Source organism: Macrotis lagotis, chromosome 4 (assembly GCF_037893015.1).
Source record: "Macrotis lagotis isolate mMagLag1 chromosome 4, bilby.v1.9.chrom.fasta, whole genome shotgun sequence".
Classification (NCBI taxonomy): Eukaryota; Metazoa; Chordata; class Mammalia; order Peramelemorphia; family Peramelidae; genus Macrotis; species Macrotis lagotis.
The window spans coordinates 273,217,192-273,242,538 of NC_133661.1; the positions used below are offsets into that span (position 1 = coordinate 273,217,192).

Below are 25,347 nucleotides of genomic sequence, written 5' to 3' on the forward strand. Positions count from 1 at the left end.
AGAAGCTGAATGAATTACGAGGAGACATAGACAGCAAAACTTTAATAATTAAGGACCTCAACTTCCCTCTCTTAGAATTAGATAAAATATAGTCACAAAATAAACAAGAAGGAAGTTAAGGTAAATAAAATCTTAGAAAACTTAGACATGCTAGACCTCTGAAGAACACCGAATGGAGATAGAAAAGAATATATCTTTTTCTCTGCAGTACATAGCACCTAAACCAAAATTGGCCATGTATTAGGGTATAAAAACCTTATAATCAAATACAGAAAAGCAGAAATAATAAGTGTATCCTTTTCTGATCATAAAGCAACAAAAAAATTACATGTAATAAAGGGACATGAAAAGACAAACCTAAATAATTTAATTTTAAAGAAACAGTGGATCAAACAACAAATCATAGAAATAACCAAGCATTTCAACCAAGAAAATGATAACAATGAAACATCATACCAAAATTTATGGGATACAGTCAAAGTAGTTTTTTGGTTTTTTGTTTTTGTTTCTGTTTTCTTTGCAAGGCAATTGGGTTAAGTGACTTGATTAAGGTCACACAGCTAGTCAAATATTAGGTGTCTGAGGTTAGATTTGAACTCAGGTCCTCCTGACTTCAGGGCTGGTGCTCCATCCATTGCACCACCTAGCTGCCCCAAAGTACTTTTTAGGGGAAATTTTATTTCTACAAATGCTTATATAAACAAAATAAAGAAAGGGGAAATCAATGAATTGGGTAAGTGACTAAAAAAAGCTAGAAAAAGAACAAATTAAAAGTATCAAATTGGAAATTCTCAAAATCAAAGGAGACATTAATAAAATGGAAAGCAAGAAAATAGGCAAACCTTTAGGTAATCTGATTTAAAAAAGAAAAATATCAAATTACCAGTATCAAAAATGAACAGAATGAACTCAGGAAAAGTCTCCAAGTCCAGATGGATTTACAAGTAAATTCTACCAAACATTTAAGGAATAATTAATTCCAATTCTACATAAGCTATATTTAAAAATAGGAGGAGTTTTGACAAATTCCTTTTATGATACCAAGATGGTGTTGATAACTAAATCAGGAAGAATCAAACTAGAAAAAATTATAGACCAATCTCCCTAAAGAACATTAAAGCAAAAATCTTAAAAACAATTTTAACAAAGGAATTACAAGTTATTACTAGGATCATACCCCATGATCAGGTAGGATTTATACCAGGTAGGTAGGGATACATCAATGTTAGGAAAACACTCAACATAACTGAATGTTATCAATAACAAAGTCAACAGAAATCATATCATTATCTCAATAGATGCTGAAAAAGGCTTTGAAAAAATACAACATCCATTCCTTTTAAAAATACTACAGAGTGTGTAAATAAATTGAATTTTCCTTATCTATCTAAAATCACCAAAAATATACACAATAAGGATAAACTAGGAGCAATAAGAACAGGAGTGAAACAAGGATGGCTATTATCTTGATTACTATTCAAAATAATATCAGAAATGTTAGTTTAAACAATAAGAAAAGAAAAAAGAAATCAAAGCAATTAGTATTGCAGTGAGGAAGCAAAACTTTTACTCCTTGCATATGATAAGAACTAGGGAACCCAAGAAAAATAAACCCACAAAGCTCATCAGCTTTTATGTACATATATATATATATATATATATATATATATATATATATATATATATATATATATAAACAAAACCCCAGGGCAAGAATAGAAAGAGAAATTCCATTTAAAGTAACTGCAGACAACATAAAAAATATTTGGAATCTACCTCCCAAGAAAAATCCAGAAACTGTATGAACACAATTACAAAGCACTTTTCACACAAATAAAGTCAGATCTAAACACCTGGAAAAAATGTCAATTGCTCATGGTTAGGTCTAATATAATTATAATGGTAAGGTAATGCAATGATGAGGTAATATAATAAAAATGTCAATTGTACCCAAATTAAAGTACTAATTTGGTACCATAACAATCCAACTACCAAATGACTATTTTACAGAGCTAGGAAAAATAGCAATAAAATTCACCTGGACAACGAAAGGTCAAGAACAAGGGAACAGATAAAAAAAATGTAAAGGAAGATGGCCTAGCTCTACCAGATTTAAAACTATACTATAAAACAGCAGTCATTAAAATTCCCTGGAACTTTTTAAGGAGAGTAATGGATTAGGATAGGTACAAAAGAAGCAGTAGCAAATAACTACAGTAATTATTGTCTGACAAACCAAAGACATTAGTTTCTGGGATAAGAAATCACAATTCACTAAAGATTGTTGAGAAAACTGGAAAATAGTACAGCATATCTCATAACCTATACCAAAATCGATACAGGATTTAGTCATAAAGGGCAACAACATAGACCAATTAACAGATCAGGAAACACTCTTTTGGATCTATGGAAGGGGAGATATTTATAACGAAAAAAGAAATAGAGCACATTATAAAAAGCAAAATGGATAATTTTGACTACAAAAAAGTTTTTGGAGAATTCTGGCCAAGATGGCAGAGAGAAGACAGGCAAAGTTCTAAAGTCTCCTGATCTTTTCCCATCTATCATAAGAAACAAACCTCTTAACAGAAATCCAACCCACAAAACCCAGAAAGAAAAGCCAGGAGAAAGAACTACCTCAGGATTTGTCTCCTGCTGCAGCCTTTGGGCAAATCCGGGCAGGGTGAGTCTGGGCTCAGAGGGCGGATCAGTCCCAGATCAGTCAGATTAGTGGCTGAATTGGAGCTGGGGAGTTTGAGGGCCAAAGAGATGGACCTGCTGGATCGGCAAGTGGGGCTGGACAGTGGAGGCTTGAGTCAACTGGGGAGCAGAGGCACTGGTGTCAACACTGACCCTCTGGAGCTTGCCAACAGGACCGGGGGGAGAGTGCCGGTGCAGGAGAGCTGTGGAGACCATCCCTGGGCACCTCAGGTCTCAAGAAATCTGAGTCCATACCTCCATTGCAGCTGAGGCCTCTTCCCAGAACAAACAATAGCAGACTACTTCTGCCTCAGGCACAGGTTTGTGAGCAGAAGAACCAGCCCAGTTGACAATAGGAAGAGGAATGACCTCACCCCAGGGTAAAGCCTACCACTGATTGAAGGCAAAAGGATTCAATAGCTTCAATCACTCCCTTCAAGTTCAGGCAGAAGGCCTCAATCAAGGTCACAGACTCTCCAGAGAAAGCAACCAGCACCTCTGACTGGCCAGCCAGAGAAACTGCACTCAGTGAGTAAAGCCTCTAGCGATCCCAAAACCCTGTGAACCAGCCCCTCCCCAACTCAAAATCTTAGCAAAATAAAGAAGGGTCAGCAGAAAAGTGGATCCAAAGAAAAATTCTTGGAAGGAAAAGACCCTAACTCAGAGAGACCTAGAACCTCTGAGGAGAATATGATCTAGTCCTCAGCACAGAAAGACTTCCTTGAAGAAATAAGGAAGGAGTTTAAAAATCAACTGGAATATTTGGAAAAAGAAACCCAAGAGAAGATTAACACCTTGCAACAAGAAAACATCCCTAGAAAATACAATTGGACAAAGACAAAATGAGACTAAATCTCTCAGATCCTCAATTGGATAAATACAAAATGAAAATAATTCTATCAGATCCTCAATTGAGCAAATGAAAAAAGAAAATAATTCTCTCAAAACCTCAATTGGTAAAATGGAAAGCTCTTTCAAAAGTAGAATTGACCAATTGGCAAAGGAGTTGCAAAAGGTTAATGAAAGCTCCTCCCTAAAAAAAAAGAATGGAGTCTACAGAAACTAATGACTTCACAAGACAGCAAGAGCCAGTTAAAAAAAATCAAAAAACAGAAAAAATAGAAGAAAATGTAAAATACCTCAATCAGCAAAACCACTGACCTCGAAAATAGGTCGAGGAGGGGCAACCTGAGAATCATTGGACTTCCTGAAAACATTGAAGAGAAAAAAAAAAAGCCTGAACTTAATAATACAGGATCTAGTGATGTATAATTGCTCTGATATCATGGAACCAGAGGGCAAAGTACTCATTGAAAGAATACATCGATCCCCTCCAGAAAAAGATCCTAAAATGAAAACAACAAGGAATGTTGTGGCCAAATTCCAGAACTATCATATAAAAGAGAAAATCCTGCAAGCAGCCAGAAAGAAATAATTTAAATATCAAGGAGCCACAGTAAGGATTACACAGGACCTGGCTGCGTTAACATTAAGGGATCTAAGGGCCTTGGAATGAGATATTTCAAAGAGCAAGGGAACTTGGAATGCAGCCAAGAATCCACTATCCCGCAAAGCTGAGCCTTCTCTTCCAGGGGAAAAGATGGACATTTAAGGAAATGGAAGAATTCCAAAAATTCCTGATGGAAAGACCAGAGCTAAATAGAAAATCTGGATATCAAACAGGAGGTTCAAGAGACACATGAAAAGGTAAAAAAAAAAATGGGGGGGTGGTAAAAGAAAAAAAAACTGCTATCTAATAAGTTGAAACTGGCTATATCCCAGCATGGGGAAAAAGATTCTCATATAACTTGAGAACTGTAACTCTAACAGAGAGAATATACCTAGCCAGAAGTGATGAACAATCATGACTGCTATGAGACTGCTATCCAGTAGGATGTAATTGGCTTTAACCCCACTTGGGAGAAAGACTCTAATGACTCTCAAGAATTTTAACTCTGTTAGATAGAATAAACCTAGCTAGAAATGAATGGATACTCAGAATTTTCTATGACTCAGATAGAATGATCTAAAAAACACTACTCCCTTAAAAAGGGGGAGAGGAAAGAGACTGGAGGAGGGCGGGGATTGAAAGGGGTAAATCTCATTACACTAAGAGGTACAAAATACCTATGGTAATAGAGGGGAAGAAGGGAGGAGATGAGAAAAACCTGAATCTTCTTCTCATCAGACTTGGCTCAAAGTCAACTTACACATACTTAGTTAACTTAAAAAAAAATCTAAACTTTCAAGTATTAAAAGGGGAAAAGGGGAGGGGGGCAGAGAAAGGGAGGGGAGTGGGGGGAAAAGGGGAACTAACAAAAGGAAGGGAAGGGAAAAGGGAAAGGGGAAATAAAGGGGAGGGGGTGATATAGGAGTGCAAACACAGTGTAGGGGGTGATATTCAGAAACAAAATACTGGGGAATATGGATAAGGTGGGGAAAGGGGGAAAATACAAACAGGGAAGATAGCAGGTAGGGCAATAAAGAATTAGTAATCATAACTTTGAATGTGAATGGGATGAACTCTCCCTTAAAATGTAAGCGAATAGCAGAGTGGATTAAAAACCAGAATCCTACAATATGCTGCTTACAAGAAACTCATTTGAAGCAGAGAGATACATATAGAGTAATGGTAAAAGGTTGGAGCAAAATAAATTTTGCTTCAGCTGAAGTGTTAAGGAAAGAAAATATCCTCCTGAAAGGTACCATAGACAATAAAATTATTTCAATACTGAATATATATGCACCCAATGGGATCAAAATTCTTAGAGGAGAAGCTGAAAGAACTACAGGAAGACATAGACAGCAAAGCTCTACTAGTGGAAGACCTCAACCTCCCACTCTCAGATCTAGATAAATTGAATCATAAAATAAACAAGAAAAAGTTTAAGGAGGTAAATAGATTGTTAGAAACACTAGATATGGTAGACTGATGGAGGAAACTGAATGGGGATAGAAAGGAATATACTTTTTTCTCTGCAGTACATGGAACTTATACAAAAATTGACCATGTACTAGGACATAAAAACCTAATGATCAACTGCAGAAAGGCAGAAATAGTGAATACATCTTTCTCAGATCACAATGCAATAAAAGTCATATGCAATACTGGGCCAAGGAGATATAGACCCAGAACCAATTGGAAACTGAATAACAACATTTTAAAGAATGAGTGGATCAAAAAACAAATTATAAAAAAATTAACCATTCTATCCTAGATAATGACAATAATGAAACAACATACCAAAACCTTTGGGATTCACTCAAAGCAGCTCTCAGGGGATATATTATATCATTAAATGCTTACATGAATAAATTAGAGAAAGAGGAAATCAATGAACTAACCATGCAACTAAAAAAATTAGAGAAAGAACAAATTAAAAATCCCCAATGAAATACCAAATTAGAAATGCTAAAAGTTAAAGAAGAAACTAATAAAATCAAAATCAAAAAAACTACTGAATTAATAAATCAAACCAAAAATTGCTTTTATGGAAAAACCAATAAAATTGATAAACCTATGGTCAATTTGATTAAAAAGAAAGAAAGAAGAAAACCAAATTGCTAATATCATAAATGAAAAAGGTGAACTCACCACCAGTGAGGAAGAAATTAAAGTAATAATTCAAAATTATTTTGCCCAACTCTATGCCAATAAATGTGATAATCTAAGTGAAATGGATGAATATTTACAAAAATATAAGTTGCCCAGGTTAAATGAAGAGGAGATTAAATACCTAAACAACCTTATCTCAGAAAAAGAAATTCAACAAGCACTCATTGAACTCCCTAAGAAAAAACCACCAAGGCCTGATGGATTCACAAGTGAATTCTACCAAACATGTAAGGAACAATTGGTTCCAATTCCATATAAACTCTTTGGAAAAATAGGGAAAGATGGAACTCTGCCTTACTCTTTCTATGAAACCGATATGGTGCTGATATCTAAACTAGGAAGAGTTAAAACACAGAAAGAAAATTATAGACCCATCTCCCTAATGAATATAGATACAAAAATCTTAAATAAAATCCTAGCAAAATGATTACAACATGTTATCACTGGTATAATACATTATGATCAAGTAGGATTTATCCTAGGAATGCAGGGTTGGTTCGATATTAGGAAAACTGTTATTATAATCAATTATATCAACAACAAACCTATCAGAAATTATATGATCATATCAATAGATGATGAAAATCTTTTGACAAAATACAGCATCCATTCCTACTAAAAACCCTAGAGAGTGTAGGAATAAATGGACTGTTCCTTAGACTAATTAGCAGTATCTATCTGAAATCATCAACAAGTCTTATATTCAATGGGGAGAGGCTAGAGGCATTTCCCATAAGATCAGGGGTGAAACAAGGATGCCCACTATCATCACTACTATTCAAGATTGTATTAGAAATCTTAGCTTCAGCAATTAGAGAAGGAAAAAGATATTGAAGGAATTAGAATTGGGAAGGAAGAGACAAAACTCTCACTCTTTGCAGATGACATGATGGTATACCTACAGAATCCCAAGAAATCATCCAAAAAACTACTGGAAACAATTAGCAATTTTAGCAAAGTTGCAGGATATAAAATAAACCCTCATAAATCCTCAACTTTTCTATATATGTCTAGCAAAATACAGCAAGAAGAGCTAGAAAGAGAAATCCCATTCAAAGTAACTTCATACAATATAAAATACCTGGGAGTCTATTTGCCAAGACAGACTCAGAACTTTTTGAAAACAATTATAAAACACTTCTCACACAAATTAAATCAGATTAAATAACTGGGCAAATATCAACTGCTCATGGATAGGCAGAGCTAATACAATAAAAATGACAATTCTACCAAAACTAAACTACCTGTTTAGTGCCCTACCAATAAAAATTCCAAAAAATTACTTTAGTGAGTTAGAAAAGGTTGTAAGTAAATTCATATAGAGAAATAAAATGTCATGAATTTGCAGGGTTTTAATGGGGGGGAAAGTACGTAATAAGGGGGCTTAGCCCTACCTGATCTAAAATTATATTACAAAGCATCAGTTATCAACACTGTTTAGTATTGGCTAAGAAAGAGTGGTGGACCAGTGGAATAGACTAGGTGCAAAAGCAGGAGACGATTATAGTAATCTGCTGTTTGATAAACCCAAAGAGTCCAGCTACTGGGATAAAAACTCTCTCTTTGATAAAAACTGCTGGGACAATTGGAAGTTAGTATGGAGGAAACTTAGATTAGACCAACACCTCACACCCTTTACCAAGATAAGATCCAAATGGTTACAGGATTTAGAGACAAAAAACAATACCATAAGCAAATTAGAAGCTCAAAGACTACTTTACCTGTGAGATCTATTGAAAGGGGAGCAGTTTATGATTAAGGAAGAGATGGAGAACATCACCAAAAACAATCTAGATAATTTCAATTATATTAAATTAAAAAGCTTTTGCACAGATAAAAACCACTGTAACCAAGATCAAATGGAATGAAGTAAATTGGGAAACAATTTTTACAGCTAATGATTCTGACAAAGGACTCATTTCTAAAATATACAGAGAATTGAGTCATATTTTTAGAAAAAAACATTCTCCAATTGAGAAATGGTCAAAGGATATGCAAAGGCAATTTAAAGATGAGATCAAAGCAATACATAGCCATATGAAAAATTGCTCTAAATCATTAATTATTACAGAAATGCAAATTTAAGCTTCTCTGAGGTACCACCTCACACCTCTCAGACTGGCCAATATGACCAGAAAGGATAATGATCATTTTTGGAAGGGTTTGGGGAAATCTGGGACACTATTACACTGTTGGTGGAGCTGTGAACTCATCCAACCTTTCTGGAGAGAAATGTGGAACTACGCCCAAAGGGCAACAAAAATGAGCTTACCCTTTAAGCCAGCAATACCACTACTGGGTCTATACCCTAAAGAGATGATGGAAAAGGGTAATAAACATCACATGTACAAAAATATTCATAGCAGCCCTGTTTGTGGTGGCAAAGTATTTATAATGGAACACTATTCTTCTATTAAAAACAAGGAAGGATGGGAATTCAGGGAAGCCTGAAAGGATTTGCATGAACTGATGCTGAGTGAGACGAGGAGAACCAGAATAAAGCTGTACACCCTATCATCAAGATAGGGGTGATGTTCAACCTTGATGGACATGCTCGTTCCTTCAGTGTAACAACCAGGGACAATTTTGGAATGGAGAATACCATCTGTATCTAGATAAGGAGCTGTGGAGTTTGAACAAAGTTCAAGGACTATTCCATTTAATTTAGAAAAAAAAAACAGATATCTTATTGTCCGATGTTGTTATCTCTTATGCTTTTTGTTTCTTCCTTAAGGATATGATTTCTCTCTTGTAAAAATCAATTTGGATCAATGTACAACATGGAAACAAAATAAAACTGACAGATTGCTTTCTGTGGGGGGGGAGGGAAGTAAGATTGGGAGAAAAATTGTAAAACTAAAAACTCAAATAAAATCTTAAAAATGTTTTTGCACTAATATCAATGGAGACAAAATTAGAAGGAAAACAAAGTTGGAAAATCATTTTCACAACAGGGATTCCAATAAATGTCTCATTTTGACAATATGAGACATGAATCAAATTTAAATGGTTATAATTCATTCCCCAATTGATAAATGGTCAAAAGATATGAACAAGTAATTTTCAAACAAAGAAATTAAAACTATATGTAATCATATGAAAAAATGTTCTGAATCATTATTGATTACAGAAATGCAAATTAAAACAGTTATGAAGTACTATGTTACACCTATCAGATTGACAAAAATGATAAAAACGGAAAACATCACTGCTTGGAGAGATGGTGGGAGGATTGGGACAATAATGCACTGTTGGTGGAGTTTTGAACTAATACAACCATTCTGGAGATCAACATAGAACTATGCCCAAAGAGCAATAAAACTAATCATACCCTTCGATCCAGCAATACCAATACTAGGCCTATATTCAAAAGAAATCATAAAAAAATGAGAAAATTCTACATATTTCAAAATATTCTTAGCAGCCCATTTTGTAGTGGCAAAGAACTGGAAATTGGGGATGACTATTATTTGGGTAACAGCTGAGCAAATTATGGTACATGAATGGTATGTAGTAGTATTATTCTACAAGAAACCATCAAAGGTAGGACTTTAGAGAAGCATGGAAAGAATTATAGGAATTGATACTGAGTGATGGGAGCAGAACCAAGAGAACATTGTACACCTTAACAACAACATTATAAATTAATCAAGATAGGGGCAGCTAGGTGGCGTAGTGGATAAAGCACCAGCCTTGGAGTCAAGAGTATCTGGGTTCAAATCTGACCTCAGACACTTAATAATTACCTAGCTGTGTGGCCTTGGGCAAGCCACTTAACCCCATTTGCCTTGCAAAAACCTGATAAATAAACAAACAAATAAACAAATAAATAAATAAATAAATAAATCGATCAGGATGCAGCTCTACTCAGCAGTTCAGAAATCTAGGACAACCCTAGGAGATTGGTTATGGGCAATGTCATCCACACCTAAATAGAAAATTAAAAAAAAAACAGAATCTGAATGAACATTATATTCACTTCAAAATATTTTCTCATATGTTTTTCTGTCCCATCCCATAGTTTTCTTTCTTTTCCTTTAATCCTAATTGCTCATACAGAAAATGACTGATCTGTAAACATGTTAAACAAAAATGTCCATGTACAAAATTCACTAGACTATTTGCTTATGAGGAGGGGGGTGAAGGGAGGATAGAAGAAAATTATGCAACTTATAAATATACAAGTAGATGAATTTTTAAAAACTTTAATAGCCTGAAATTGGGGGGAAATGAACATGACTAGAAAGAACAGGATAAGAAAACAAATGAAGCAATACAGAAGTGGCATATGTAAATCAAAGAAAACAATATACATAATGATAACAGCAATTTAAAAAGAAAAAACCACCACAAAAATCAAATGTCATGAAATTACAAAGAACTTGCATGTTTTCAAAGAAGAGTCTTAAGAAGAAGAATCTTTCATTTTTTTCACAGATGTAGGGGGTATGAGATGTTAATTACTGAATATATTTAAAAAATTTTTAAGCTTTATTGATCAGTTTTTCTGATATTTCCCTTCTCCTACTTCTCTTTTTTCCCCTTTAAAATATTCTTTGTTATATAATATGACTTTCTGGGGGCAATTTAGATAATTAAAAAAAAACTCAAAAGATAGGTGTCAAGAGAAAGAACTTCCCCAAATTTTTCCCAACCTCCCTCAGAAACAAAATCATATCAAGTCTCTAAATGGTTTCAGGAGTGACAGAATCCAGAAAAAGACAAAACTACATATTCATATCTTAAGATATCTTGGAAGGACTCCAGGAAAGATCAGTTTCACTTAGATAGAGGAGAAGCATTACCCAGTCTGGGTGGGTGGATGGGGGCCAGTGAGAATGCAGAAGAAAATGGGAGGCTCTTAGTCCCAGCAAAGATCAGAAACCAAGGTCCTGAGCCCTGGCTCAGCAGATCAGTTGTGAAATCTCCAATACTGGTACATTGGCAAATTGAGAGACTCGAACACCTGCATAGCCTGTACAATTCAGCAGGCAACTCCAGTGCAGTGGGAAGCTGTTAGTATCTGAGGTCCAAAATTGACCATTCATAAAAAAATACCACAATCAAATGCATCCTTTTCAGATAGTGATGCAATAAAAAATTACCTGAAATAAAAGGCCATGGAAAGATAAATTAAAAATTAACTGGAAATAAATTGGGTCAAACAACGAATCATAGAAACAATAATTTCCTCAAAGGGAATGGATACAAATAAGAAAGACAACAAATCAAAATTTGTGCAAAGCAACCAAACAATTACTAGGGGAAATTTTATATCTCTAAATGCTTTCATAAATAAAATGGAGGAAAGAGGTAATCAATGAATTGGACATGCAACTCAAAACATCCTAGAAAAAGAATAAATTTTAAATCCCCAATTAGAATTTCTGAAAATCAAAGGAGAGATTAATAAAATTGAAAGAAAGAAAACTATGTACCAAAAGAGCAATAAAATTGCTTATATCCCTTGACCCAGCAATTCCAATTCTAGGTCTATATATCCAGAAGAAATTATAAAAAAAATTGAAAAAGTCCTATATGTTTCAAGATATTCATAGCAGCACTTTTTGTAGAGGCAAAGAATTGGTATTTGAGGGGATGCCCATCAATTGGGGAATAGTTAAACAAGTTATAGTACATGAATACTATGAAATATAATTGTTCTATAAGAAATTATAAATGGTCAGACTCTAGAGAAGCATGGAAGGAATTATAGTATCTAAGGCTGAGCAAAGAGAGCAGAACCAAGAGAACATTGTACACGTTAACAACAACATTGTACACGTTAACAACCTTGATGGAAGCACCTCCCCTCAGCAGTTCAGAGAGCTAGGACAATAGTATTAGACCGACTATGGACAATGTTATCTCCATCCAGAGGAAGAAAAACAAAACAAAACAAAACAAAAAAAAGAAAAACCAACCCTTCAACATCTGATAAACACTTTATAAAAATTATCTCTTATGTAACTCTCTTCCTTAATCCTAATTCCTATCAAAAATGACTAATATGTATATACAATGTTAACCTGATTGTTCACTGAGGTTATGGGAAGGGAGGGTGGAAGGAAATTTTTTAACTTAAAAATGTACATGTTCCGGTCTCAGACACTTAATAGTTACCTAGCTGTATGGCTTTGGGCAAGCCACTTAACCCCATTGCCTTGCAAAAACCTAAAAAAAAATGTACATGTCTATATTGCTGAAAATAAATAATTTTTTTTAAAAAAAGAAAATTACTTAACTGATAGATAAACTTAAGTGAGGTTTCATGGAAAAATAATAAAATAGATAAAAACTTTTGATTAATTTGATTTAAAAAAAAAAGAGAAAACCAAATTACCAATATCAAAAATGAAGAGTGAACTAACCACTAATAAGAAGGAAATTAAAACATTAACTCAGAGCTATTTTGCCCAATTTTATACCAATAAATCTATCCATCTAAATGAAATGAATATTTACAAAACTATAACTTGTCCAAACAAGAAGAAATAAAATATTTAAATAAACCCATTTCAGAAACAGAAATTGAATAAATCATCAATGAACTCCTTAAGAAAAAATTTCCAGAAAAAAATTCAATATAAACTATTTGAAAAATTCATCAAAGAAAGAGTTCGGCCAGATTCCTTTTATGGTACCAATATAGGGCTGAGACCTAAACTAGAGAAGGAAAAATTATAAAATAATTTCCCAAATGAATATTGATGAAAAAAAATTATTAGCTAAGAGATTAACAGTAGTTTAACTCTAGGATAATACACCATGATCAGGAATGCAGGGATGGTTTGATATTAAGAAAACAATTAGCACAACTGAACGTATCAGTAACAAAACTAACAGATATCATCTGATTATCTCAATACATTATGGGGCGGCTAGGTGGTGTAGTGCCTAAAGCACCGCCCTGGAGTCAGGAGTACCTGGATTCAAATCCAGTCTCAGACACTTAATAATTACCTAGCTGTGTGGCCTTGGGCAAGCCACTTAACTCTGTTTGCCTTGCAAAAAAAGCCTAAAAAAAACAATCAATACATTATGAAAAAACTTTTGACAAAATACAGGACCTATTCTTATTAAAAACTTTAGAGAGGGGTGGAGCCAAGATGGCGACAGGAGCGGATCCTCTCTTAGGTGCTCTCTCTCTGATATTTCCAAACTTATAAAATAAGGACTCTAATTGAATTTTCAAGAGACTAAAACCACAGAGGGATCCAGTGAGGCAATTCTCCAGCTCAAGGTAACTTGGAAAAGACTGGAAAGGCTCCACTCCACGGAGTTAGAGGGGTGACCCACAAGAGTGAAGGAACCTCAGTCAACTGCAGGAAGCCCTAGGACACCTGAGAGCCACAGCTCACAGCAGCGGGGCAATTTCCTGACATACACCCTGGGGAGTCCCTGGCACAACTTGGGGATCAGTGGGGGACCTCTCCCAGAGCAAGCCAATGAAGCCCAGCCCTCAGGGCACTCAGCAAGCATCCTGGCTGTAGCAACCCAGATCCAGGAACCAGAAGCATGTGGAGCCAATAAGCAGGAGACTCCAGGTGTGAGTGTGGAGTCCAGATAGGGGAGTGGAGAGAGACTGCAGAGGTCTGTCCTCTGTCCCTGGAACACATTCAGATCCTGATCTAGGCCCCCCATTGAACAGCAGCCCCCCCACCTCAGCCCCGTGGCAGAGGGGTGCACTTGTGATCATTCACAGACCAGGAAGGAAGACAGAGCCTCACACATGGAGAGCCTTGTGGGGGTGTCCCAATAATACTCAAAAGCTCAGGAAGCACCCCAAAACTAGGCACAGGCTGGAGAAATGAATAAACAGAGAAAAAAGAAGAACACCATTGAGAAATACTTTGTCTATGAACCCAAGAAGGATCAAAATACTCAATCTGAAGATGAGGAAGTACAAGCTCCTGCATCTATAAACTCCAAGAAAAACAGAAATTGGGCTCAAGCTATGACAGAGCTCAAAAAAGACTTTGAAAATCAAGTGAGGTAGATAGAAGAAAAATTGGGAAAAGAAATGAGATGCAGAAAAAACATGAAAAAGAAGTCAGCAGCTTAGTCAAAAAATGCTGAAGAAAATAACATGTTAAAAAACTGGCATAGGTCAAATGGATAAAACAGTTCAAAAAGTTACTGAGAAGAAGAATACTTTAAAAAAGCAGAATTAGCAGAATTAGATGGAAAAAGAGATAAGAAAGCTCTCTGAGGAAAAAAAATCCTTCAGATGTAGAATGGAACTGAGGGAGGCAGCTGATTTTATGAGAAATCAAGATATAATACTTCAAAACCAAAAGAATGAAAAATTAGAAGAAAATATGAAACATCTCATTGAAAAAACAACTGATCTGGAAAACAGATTCAGGAAAGATAATTTAAAAATCATTGGAATACCTGAAAATCATGACCAGGAAAAGAGCTTTGACACCATTTTCAAAGAATTACTACAGGAAAATTGCCCTGATATCCTAGAAGCATAGGGCAAAATAGAAATTGAGAGAATCCATGGATCTCCCCAAGAAAGAGATCCCCAAAAAACAACCCCCAGGAATATTAAAGTCAAGTTACAGAACTCCCAAGTCAAAGAGAAAATATTACAAGCAGCCAGAAGAACACAATTCAAATATTGCGGAGCTGCAGTCAGGATCACACAGGACTTAGCAGCAACTACATTAAAAGCTTGTAGGACTTGGAATATAATATTCCAGAAGGCAAAAAGAGCTTGGAATGTAAGCAAGAATCAAATACCCAGCAAAACTGAAGTCCTCTTCCAGGGAAAAAAGATGGACTTTCAATGAAACAGGGAAATTTCAAATGTTCCTGTTGGAATGACCAGAGCTAAACAGAAGGTTTGATCTTCAAATACAGGACTCAGGTGAAGCATAGAGAGTGGAGAAGGGTAAAATATGAGGGACTTAATGATGATGAACTACATGTATTCCTGCATAGAAAAATGATACTGATAATACTTATATGAACTTTCTCATTTATAGAGCAGATAGAAGGAGCTTTCATAGGTGAAGCACAGGAGAGAGCTGAATTTGAAGATACACTGTGGTGTAAAAATGGAGTCAATGGCTAAAAGGGAAATGTAATGGGAGAAAGAAAAAGGAGAGGTGGAATAAGCTAAGATATTTCCTATAATAAGATTTTTTTGTTACAATGAGCTATTGCAATGATATGGAAGGGGGGAAGGCAAGGGGGAATGAGGGAAACTTCGCTCTCATCAGAGGTGGCTAGGAGAGGAAACGGTATATATACACAATGGGAAATAGACATCTAGAGTAAGAAGGAGAGAAGGGGGACGGGGGAAGGGGGGAATGTGAGTGATGGAGGAGAGGATGGACCATGGGAGTAGAGTGACCAGATATAACACATTTTCCTTTTTTACTTCTTGCAAGGGGCTGGGATTGGATGGCCTGTCTGGGACCATAGGGCCGGGTGGATGCTGGGCCTAAGGGCTCTGGGCCTCCTGGCTCTAGGGTCGGGGGGATATGTCTGCTGCACCACTCAGCTACCCTACAACATATTTAAAAAGAGGGATAAAATGAAAAGAGAGAGATAATATAGTATATGTTAGTGGGGAAGTATGAATGGAGGGAGGTGCGATCAGCAATGACATCGGTGGAAAACTATGGAAGTAGCTTTTGTTATGACTTATCATAAAGAATGTGATTCACCCATGACAGAGCTGGAGGTGTTGGAACACAGACTGAAGCATATTATTATTATTATTATTATTATTATTATTATTATTATTATTATTATTATTTTGGGGGGTTGCAGGGAAAATGGGGCTGGGTGGCTTGCCTGGGGACATACAGCTGGGTCATTGTTGGGTGTCTGAGGCCAGATTTGGACCCGGGTGCTCCTGGTTCCAGGGCCAGTGCTCTGTCCACTGCGCCCCCTGGATGCTACTACTACTACTACTACTACTATAATTATTTTATTTTATTTTACTTGGGGTCTTTTTATTTTGGTTTCTGCAGGAAAATGGGGTTGGGGTGGTTTGCCCAGGGTCACACAGCTGGGTGATTATTGAGTGTCAGGGGCCGTATTTGGGCTCAGATGTTCCGGGCTCCAGGGTTGGTGCTCCATCCACTGCGCCATCTGGTTGCACCTATGATGATGATGATGATGATGACTATCATTATTATTATTATTATTATTAGTAGTAGTAGTAGTAGTAGTAGTAATTTTAATTTTTTTCTCTTTCCTTTACTTTATCGGTCATGCAGTTCTATATTTTTTTGGGGGAGGGGTTATTATATTTTACTCTTAAACAAGAATATTTTAGTAATGTATAAAAAAAATCATTTGTACAAAAATAAGAATAAATAAATAAATAAATAAATAAATAAAGCTTTAGAGAGCAAAGGAATAAATGGAGTTTCCCCCTAAAAATGCTAAAACTATCAGCAACATTATCTGTAATGGGGAAAAGCTTGAAGCCTTCCCAGTAGGATCAGAGATGAAATCACAGTGCCTGCTATTACCACTATTATTCAATATTATATTAGTAATGTTAACTTTAGAATCAAATTGAAGGAATTAGAATAGCCAATGAGGAAACAAAATTCTCACTCTTTGAAGATGATATGATAATATGCTTAGAGAAACCTAGAAAATCAACTAAAATACTTGAAATTATTAACAACTTTAGCAAGGTTGCAGGATATAAAATAAACCCATATAAATCTCAGTATTTCTATATATGACCAACAAAGCACAGAAACAAGAGACAGAAAGAGAAATTCCATTTAAGTAACTATATGCATCATAGTGTACTTGCTTGCCAAGATAAACCGAGAAACTATATAAATACAATTATAAAATATTTTTACACAAATAAAGTCATATCTAAATAATTGAAAAAATGTCAATTGCTCATGGTTAGGTTGAGCTATTTAATAAAAATGACAATTTTACCTTAAAATTACTTGTTCAGTTCATAGTAATCAAACTATCAAAAATATATAGAGCCAGGGAAAATAGTAACAAAATTCATCTGGAAAAACAAAAGTTTAAGAATATCAAGGGAAGGAATGAAAAAAAAATGAGAAGAAAGATTACTTAGTCATACCAGATCAAAAATTATATTTTAAAGCATCAGTCATAAATTTTTTTGTATTAATTAAGAAATACAGGTAGATCAGTAGAATAGATTAGGTACAAAAGAAACAGTAAACTGATTAGAGTAATCTACTGCTTGATAAACCCAAACATTCTAGCATCTGGGATAAGAACTCACTATTTGGCAAAAATTGCTGGGGAAAAGTGGAACATGCTACAGCAGAAACTAGACATAGACCAACATCTCACACCCTATACTAAGATAAGATGAAGAAGGGTACAGGATTTAAATATAAAGGGCAATACCATAAGTCAATTAGGAGAACAAGAAATAGTTAACCAGTCAGATCTACAAAGAGGTGTGGAATTTATGACCAATCAAAAGATAGAAAACCATCATGAAATTGAAAATGGGTAATTTTAATTATAAAAGGATTACAAAAGGATTTTGCATAAATAAAACCAATACAATCAAGATTAGAAGGAACATAGGAAGCTGGGAAATAATTTTCATAGTGTTCTGATAAAGCATCAATTTCTAAAATATATGTGTCAAATTTATAAGAATACAAGTCATTCCCCAAATGATATATGGAAAAAAGATCTGAACAGGCAGGTTTCATAAAAGTTACCCATAGTCATATGAAAAAATATTCTAAATTATTATTGATTAGAGAAAAACAAATTAAAAGAACTCTGAAGTATCTCACACCTATCAGATTGACTAAAATGATAAAAAAAAAGGAAATGATAAATGTTGGAGGGGATGGAGTTGTGAACCAATCCAACCATTCTGGAGAGCAATTTGGAACTATGCCCACAGGCGTACAAAAATTATCACACCCTTTGACTCAGCAATACCACTATTGGCCTGTATCCCAAAGAAATCAAAAAAAGGGGAAAAGACCCACATGTATAAAAAATATTTATAGAAACTCTTTTTGTTAAATGTCCTTCAATTGGGGAATGGCTTAGCAAACTGTAGTATATGTATGTCATGGAACACTATTGTTCTATTAGAAACCAGGAGGGATGGGATTTCAGGGAAGCCTGGAGGGATTTACATGAAATGATGCTGAGTGAGATGAGCAGAACCAGAAAAACACTGTATACCCTAACAGCAACATGGGAATGATGATCAACATTGAAGGACTCACTCATTCCATCAGTGTCACAATAGGGAACAATTTTGGGCTGTCTGCAAAGGAGAGTGCCATCTGTATCCAGATAAAGAGCTGTGGAGTTTGAACAAAGTTCAAGGACTATTCCCTTTAATTTAGGAAAAAAACATATCTTATTGTCTGATCTTGTTATCTCTTAGACTTTTTGTCTCTTCCTTAAGGATATGATTTCTTTCTCATCACACTCAATTTGGATCAATGTACAACATGAAAACAAAGTAAAGACTGACATATTGCTTTCCGTGGGGGTGGGGTGGGGGGAGGGAAGTAAGGTTGGGGGGAAAATTGTAAAACTCAAATATCTTTAATAAAAATAAATTTAAAAAAGAAACTCTTTTTGTAGTGGCAAAGAATTGGAAATTGAGGGAATGAATGCCCATCAAATGGGGAATGGCTGAATAAGCTGTGTTTTATGAATGTAATGGAATACTATTGTTCTGTAAAAAATCATGAGCATATGGATTTCAGAAAAACCCGAAAAGACTTATGTGAATTGATGAAGTAATCAGAACCAGGTGAACAGTATGCATATTAAAAGCAACATTATATGATCAGCTAGATAAACTTAGTTCTTCTCAGCAGTACAATGATCAAAGACAATTCTAAAAGACTTGAGCTAGAAAATGCCATCCACATTCAGAGAAAGTACTATAGAGTTTGAATGAAGACCAAATTATACAATTTTTCATTTTTAAAATTGTTTTATGTTTTTACTTTCTAAGGTTTTTCTTTCCTTTTGTTCTGATTCTTCTTTCACAATATAACTAATACAGAAATATATTTAGCATGATTTTTCATGTATAATTTATACCAGATTATTTGCTGTCATAGTGAGGGGTGAGGAAAGGGAAGGTGTTAGAAAAATGGGGAACTCAAAATCTTTCAGAAACTGAATATTGAAAACCATCTTTTTATGTAATTAGAAAAAATTTTAAAAAATAATAAAGATCCTGGAGAAACCCTCAAAAAGTCAATATAATTTATTTTATAAAAAATTTAAAAATCATCTTGGATTTTTTGCCACTTGCTTTACTTGAAGCAATGTGATCCCATATTCACCCTTGGCTGCACCTTCTATCTACCTTGCCAAGCCCAAAGTCATATCCCTTGATTTTACTTTTACTGATAATATTTTTACACTTCCTTTTTTTCATACTGTAAAGTATGGTTCATGACACTCTCTCCTTATTTTTCCTACATGTCCACCTGTTTTGTCTGAATGACTTTCACCATTGGCACCCCAGTTTCAAAAATTTATGTTATTTCTTTCCTTCACTTTTCCTTCCTTCCTTTCAGTCTGAATACTCTAACAATTGTTCTTAATTCACTCAATTACCCTTAGAAAAGATGAAACTTTAAGAGATAAATAGTTTTGACTCCTCTTCCTCCTGACAATTTAAACAATGAGTCATCACTTGGTCTTCTCATGCTATATATTGTTTGCCTTTCTTATGTTTCTTTTGCTCATTGCTCATTTCTCACTTCCTCAAGGGAAATAAATGGAATTCATTGATTCTGCTAAAAAAAATTTTTCCTATAGCAATGTTCTCAGCTTTACAGATTATTTTTGCACCCTTGACATTTTCTTTTGTTTTCAATATATCATAATCCAGTACTTTCTCTCCTTTCTATCTTTGAGCAGTCTTGTATGATTTAAAATGGAATTCACTGATAAAGGAAGTATCTCCTCTTGGCAAGTCCGAACCTTACTGATGAGATTTCTAGATGAGCTAAACTTAGTCTTCCTTTTTGTAGGTGTCCAGCAAATTCTATTGATAGTTACTTTTGTCCTCCAGTTTTAATTCAATCTAAACATACTACATGGTAATTTGTTTTAATGATTTCTTGAAACAAGATATTTAAACTCTGTTTCACTGTTTATTTTTCCTGCCTGGTAGGTTATTATTGTTGCTCTCTGTCCTTCATTCTTAAAGAAAACACTGACATCCAGGAGATGATGCCAAACACATGAGTGAATTGAATTTAAGTAAGGTAAGGCTGTATAAAGTCAGCAGCCTCACTTTCTCTCTCTTCTGGAGACATCTGGGTTCACTGGCCAGATATGGATCAGGACAATAGGAGATAATGATCTTTATGTAATATATATATATATATATATATATATATATATGACCTGCATTTACTCTCCCTATTCCCATTGGCAGGCACTGCTGCTATTTCTCTTCTCAAGGTTCTAAGGGTTAACTCTGAGGGGTTGTGGGTATCTATTAGAGCACTTATCTGACTATTGGTTAATATCAATTAGTCAACCAAACTTGTTTAGCTTAATTTTACTAAGGTGCTATTATAAGAACAGTTGGTATAATAAAACTCTCTCCCTTCTCCAAAAGAACATATATGACACATTCTCTCACCAGTACACAGAGAGTCATTATTTGTCATAATGGGGTCAAAGACCACATTAGACAAAGAGGTCAATCAACTCTACTGGTTGCTCAAAGTCCTTTTATTCTCTTCATAGGATACTCAATCAGTTCTAAGATGATCTTCTGCCAGGCTCTTCTTAGCATCTTTGAAGCTACCTTTTCTCAGTGTGTTTAACTTGACCTTAGCTCCCAGGTAAGGCATTGACAAGCATCACTGTTGTTTGGAGAACACTAATAATATGCTGATGAAAAAGTCCAAATCTTTCAGTCCTCTGTAGTTCACAAAGTCCTCCTGTGATCAGAGGTAGAAGGGAGGAGGTGGAGACTCTTGTTCTCTGAACATACACAATTCTACCTTTGGGACTTGGCTGAAGCTGCCATCACCTAGTATATTAATTGAAAACCCCCAAATATTTCTTGCAAAGTATTGTTTCATTTTCACTGCCCTACAATTCTCCCACATTAATCAAAGACTTTTTTGTACCTGATTAAAATGCTTTTGATTGATTGAAAAAAGATGCCCAGGCTTTTCTCACAGCTGGTTCAGATCTCTGATTTATTAATGAGAAATCTGGGCTTTCCATAATGATTTAGATAATGGTAAGGGATGTCTCTCTTAACGCTCAGATTGTATCACCAAGTCTTTTCCTCAAGAAGGGTAGCACTGTTTAATAATATAACTGCAAATGGTTTTCCAGTCTCACTGTATTTTTTATTTGTTTTAACATTTCTAAGTGAAACACTTTGTTCTCTCTCCCCTTTGTTTCTGGTATTTTCTTTTGCAGAATGCTTGTTGTCTTAATAGAATTTTTCACCTTCTGTCCTATTCCACTAATTATCTTGTCTTTTCAAATTCTCCTTTAAGAGCTCAACTTTTGATGTTCATTTTTTCCTTTATTTTATTAAACTTTTGTACCACACTGTGTGTTCTTATTCATTCAATTCCCATTTCTAGGGGTTTAGTTGGAGGTATTTTACTATTTTTCCCATTGAAGATTTGGTTTTACTTGCTCAGTATATTTCCTTTCTTTTTTAAAAACCATATTCTCTTTCTATCTTCTTTTACACCATATGCATTCTTTAAAAAAAAAACTCACTGATGACTTTGGATTTTTACATCTCAATCATTTCCAGAACATCATGGGTTCAATATTGTTGAATCATTTTTCAGTTTTGTCTGATTCCTTGTAAACCTATTTAGAGTTTTCTTGGCAAAGATACTAGAGTGATTTGCCATTTCCTTCTCCAGTTCATTTTACATTGAAAAGTGGGTTAAATGACTTGCTCAAGATCACATAGTAAGTATCAGGCTGGATTTGAACTCATGAAGATGAGTCTTCCTGGCTGTGTCTGGCATTTTGTCCACTGTGCTATGGGTTCACAGATTCAAAATTAGAAGGGATTTCAAGGGCTCATCTGGTCCAGATTTCATATATATATTTGGTATGATAATTATTCTTTTAAAAAGCCACAATACTTCAGGATTCAATATTATCTCATTGGAGGTTATAAAAATATTTTACAAGTAATTTATAAAACTGCCTATTAAGTTATATGTTTATTTGAAATATGGAAAAAACAAATTATAGAGCAGATTAAGTACTTTAAGATCATAGAACATGCTTAAGTAAAAGAGGGAGAGATACAATTCAAGTCCTTTTCTTATGGCAAAAGGAAATGCTCATATCCATGGACCAAGTTCTAAACACTAGAAACTCATTCTCAATTTCCACAATCCCTTGGAAAAACATTAACAATTATGTTTTTTTCTCATAGTATCAGAGAAGAGATTGTATTGGATTAATTGATACAATAAGAGACCTCTGACAGATAAAATATCTGAAGTAAGAGTCCCCCAAAGAAGGAAAAGAAAGAAGAAAAGGAAATGAAAATGGGGGCATTATGTAATACTACTCTGAATATTTTTTAGAAAATAGAGGGAGGAAAATACAGTTCATTGTACATTCCTAGAGAACCACCAATCAAGCACTCTAACATAAAAAACATGTTTCCTGGCTTCAGACTTGCTATAAATAAATTTAATAAGAAAGGAAAAAAATTACTGCATCATTTAGTTTTCTCAATTCCAATTGACCAGATCCAGTCCAGGTCGTTGTTTAATAGGAATAGCAGTAGCAAGAGGACAAGCCTCAGTCATGAGGCTGGAAATCCCATAAGGATTTTGTAAAGAAAAGAAGAGCAAGGTGAATAAGGAGGGTAAGGGGCAAACCTGGTTGAAATTTGATCCTGGTTTAACCGAAATGCAGTAATTAAATTATTTTGTACCTAAGACATTCAATTTATTATCTTCTCTCCCCCCCCCCCCCCCATTTCACCACCACTTTCAAAGCCACAGAGGCTTGGCTGGTAAAGTCTGAAATTGTTGTTCCATAACCTTTGCTTTTAAATTAAACAAATGACTTCAGGTTTTGGAGCAGTTGTTGACTCAAGGGAAAGTATGCCATTAAAAGTGTGCCAGAAACAGATTTAATTGGTACAAGTCCCAAAAAATGCTCAAAAGAGCACAGACTTCCCGCATATAGATTTCAGGGAAATTACTCAAAGACCTCAGAGCTTTGTCAGAATTTGAGATGTGAAACAAGGCATCTAAAAGACTCCATATCAAAAGGGTAAATTCAATTCAGGAGATATTAATCTGATTACCTAAGTAGTGCTGTGAATCGGATATGCTCCATTGTGCACTTTTGTCCGACCTGGACAGATGGAGGAGCCAATGGATTCGCTTTCTCTGACATATAATTACGTTTTAAGAGAGGATCAAGTTACAGATACAAAGTTTTAAGAAATATTTCATTCAGGAGTGGCATTTACAGTGCTCACCAGTTGTAAGAAACATTGTTCACTTTGCTTTTTTCTGAGTGAGGCGGGGAGGGGGGTGGTGGTTCTTGGATCGGTGTGTTTTCATTTCAGGCTACAGTAAATGCTCTCTGTGCACCTGCCTGGAGGAAAAACCAGTCCAGCCGCCTCCCAAGACAAAAGGGCCCTGTACTGAGCCCTGAAAACCCAGACGTGAACTGACCCTGTCCAACTCGAGCCAGCAAAGAGAATATAATATTTTCATCCAAATCAGGAGATTTGGATGGCATGTTGGCTTATGGATTTCCTTTCCCACACCAATAATTCTGATGGAGAATGCGGTATATAAACAAAAGTCACTCCTTTCTGATTAGTCTCCTCCCTCCTTTATAGACTTCTTTGTGATGAGTACGATTCATAACAATCTGGGCCCCAGTGACCCAACATAAGAACATTTTCCTACTCCTCCACTATGTGCATTCTATTAAGATCTCATTAGGGTGTTCGCTTCAGCAGCACATATACTAAAATTGGAACGATATAGAGATTATCATGGCCCCTGCGCAAGGATGACATGAAAATTCGTGAAGTGTTCCATATTTTTTAGGATTTATCCTAGGAATGCAGGATTGGTTCAATATTAGGAAAACTGTTAGTATAATCAATTATATCAACAACAAACCTATCAGAAATTATATGATCATATCAATAGATGATGAAAAAGCTTTTGACAAAATACAGCACCCATTCCTGCTAAAAACACTAGAGAGTGTAGGAATAGACTGTTCCTTAGAATAATTAGCAGTATCTATCTGAAACCATCAACAAGCATTATATTCAATGGGGGGAGGCTAGAGGCATTCCCAGTAAGATAAGGGGTGAAACAAGGATGCCCTTTATCACCACTACTATTTAATATCATATTAGAAATGTTAGCTTCGGCAATTAGAAAAGAAAAATTAAAGGAATTAGAATTGGGAAAGAAGAGAAAAAACTCTCACTCTTTGCAGATGACATGATGGTCTACCTAGAGAATCCCAAGAAATCATCCAAAAAACTACTGGAAACAATTAGCAATTTTAGCAAAGTTGCAGGATATAAAATAAACCCTCATAAATCCTCAAATTTTCTATATATGTCTAGCAAGATACAGCAAGAAGGGCTAGAAAGAGAAATCCCATTCAAAGTAACCTCAGACAATTTAAAATACCTGGGAGTCTATTTGCCATGGCAGAGTCAGAAACTTTTTGAAAACAATCATAAAACACTTCTCACACAAATTAAATCAGATTTAAATAACTGGGCAAATATCAACTGCTCATGGATAGATAGAGCTAATATAATAAAAATGACAATTCTACCAAAACTAAACTACCTGTTTAGTGCCCTACCAATCAAAATTCCAAAAAATTACTTTAAGGAGTTAGAAAAAGTTGTAAGTAAATTCATATAGAGAAATAAAAAGTCGTGAATTTGCAGGGGTTTTAATAGGGAAAAAAGTGCAAAAGAAGGGGGCTTAGCCCTACCTGATCTAAAATTATATTATAAAGCATCAGTAATCAAAACTGTT

General features: G+C 35.1%; 1 protein-coding gene and 1 non-coding gene across 2 annotated transcripts in view; one reads left to right on the forward strand and one right to left on the reverse strand.

Moving 5' to 3' along the window:
* The window catches only part of RAD51B (RAD51 paralog B), an 832,520-nt gene that overhangs the window by 227,847 nt on the left and 579,326 nt on the right, over window positions 1-25,347 (reverse strand). The gene's annotated exons all lie outside the window — the stretch shown is intronic.
* LOC141523259 (U6 spliceosomal RNA) lies at window positions 24,278-24,381 on the forward strand. Its single transcript, XR_012478443.1, has one exon. It is a non-coding gene; the product is annotated as a U6 spliceosomal RNA (small nuclear RNA).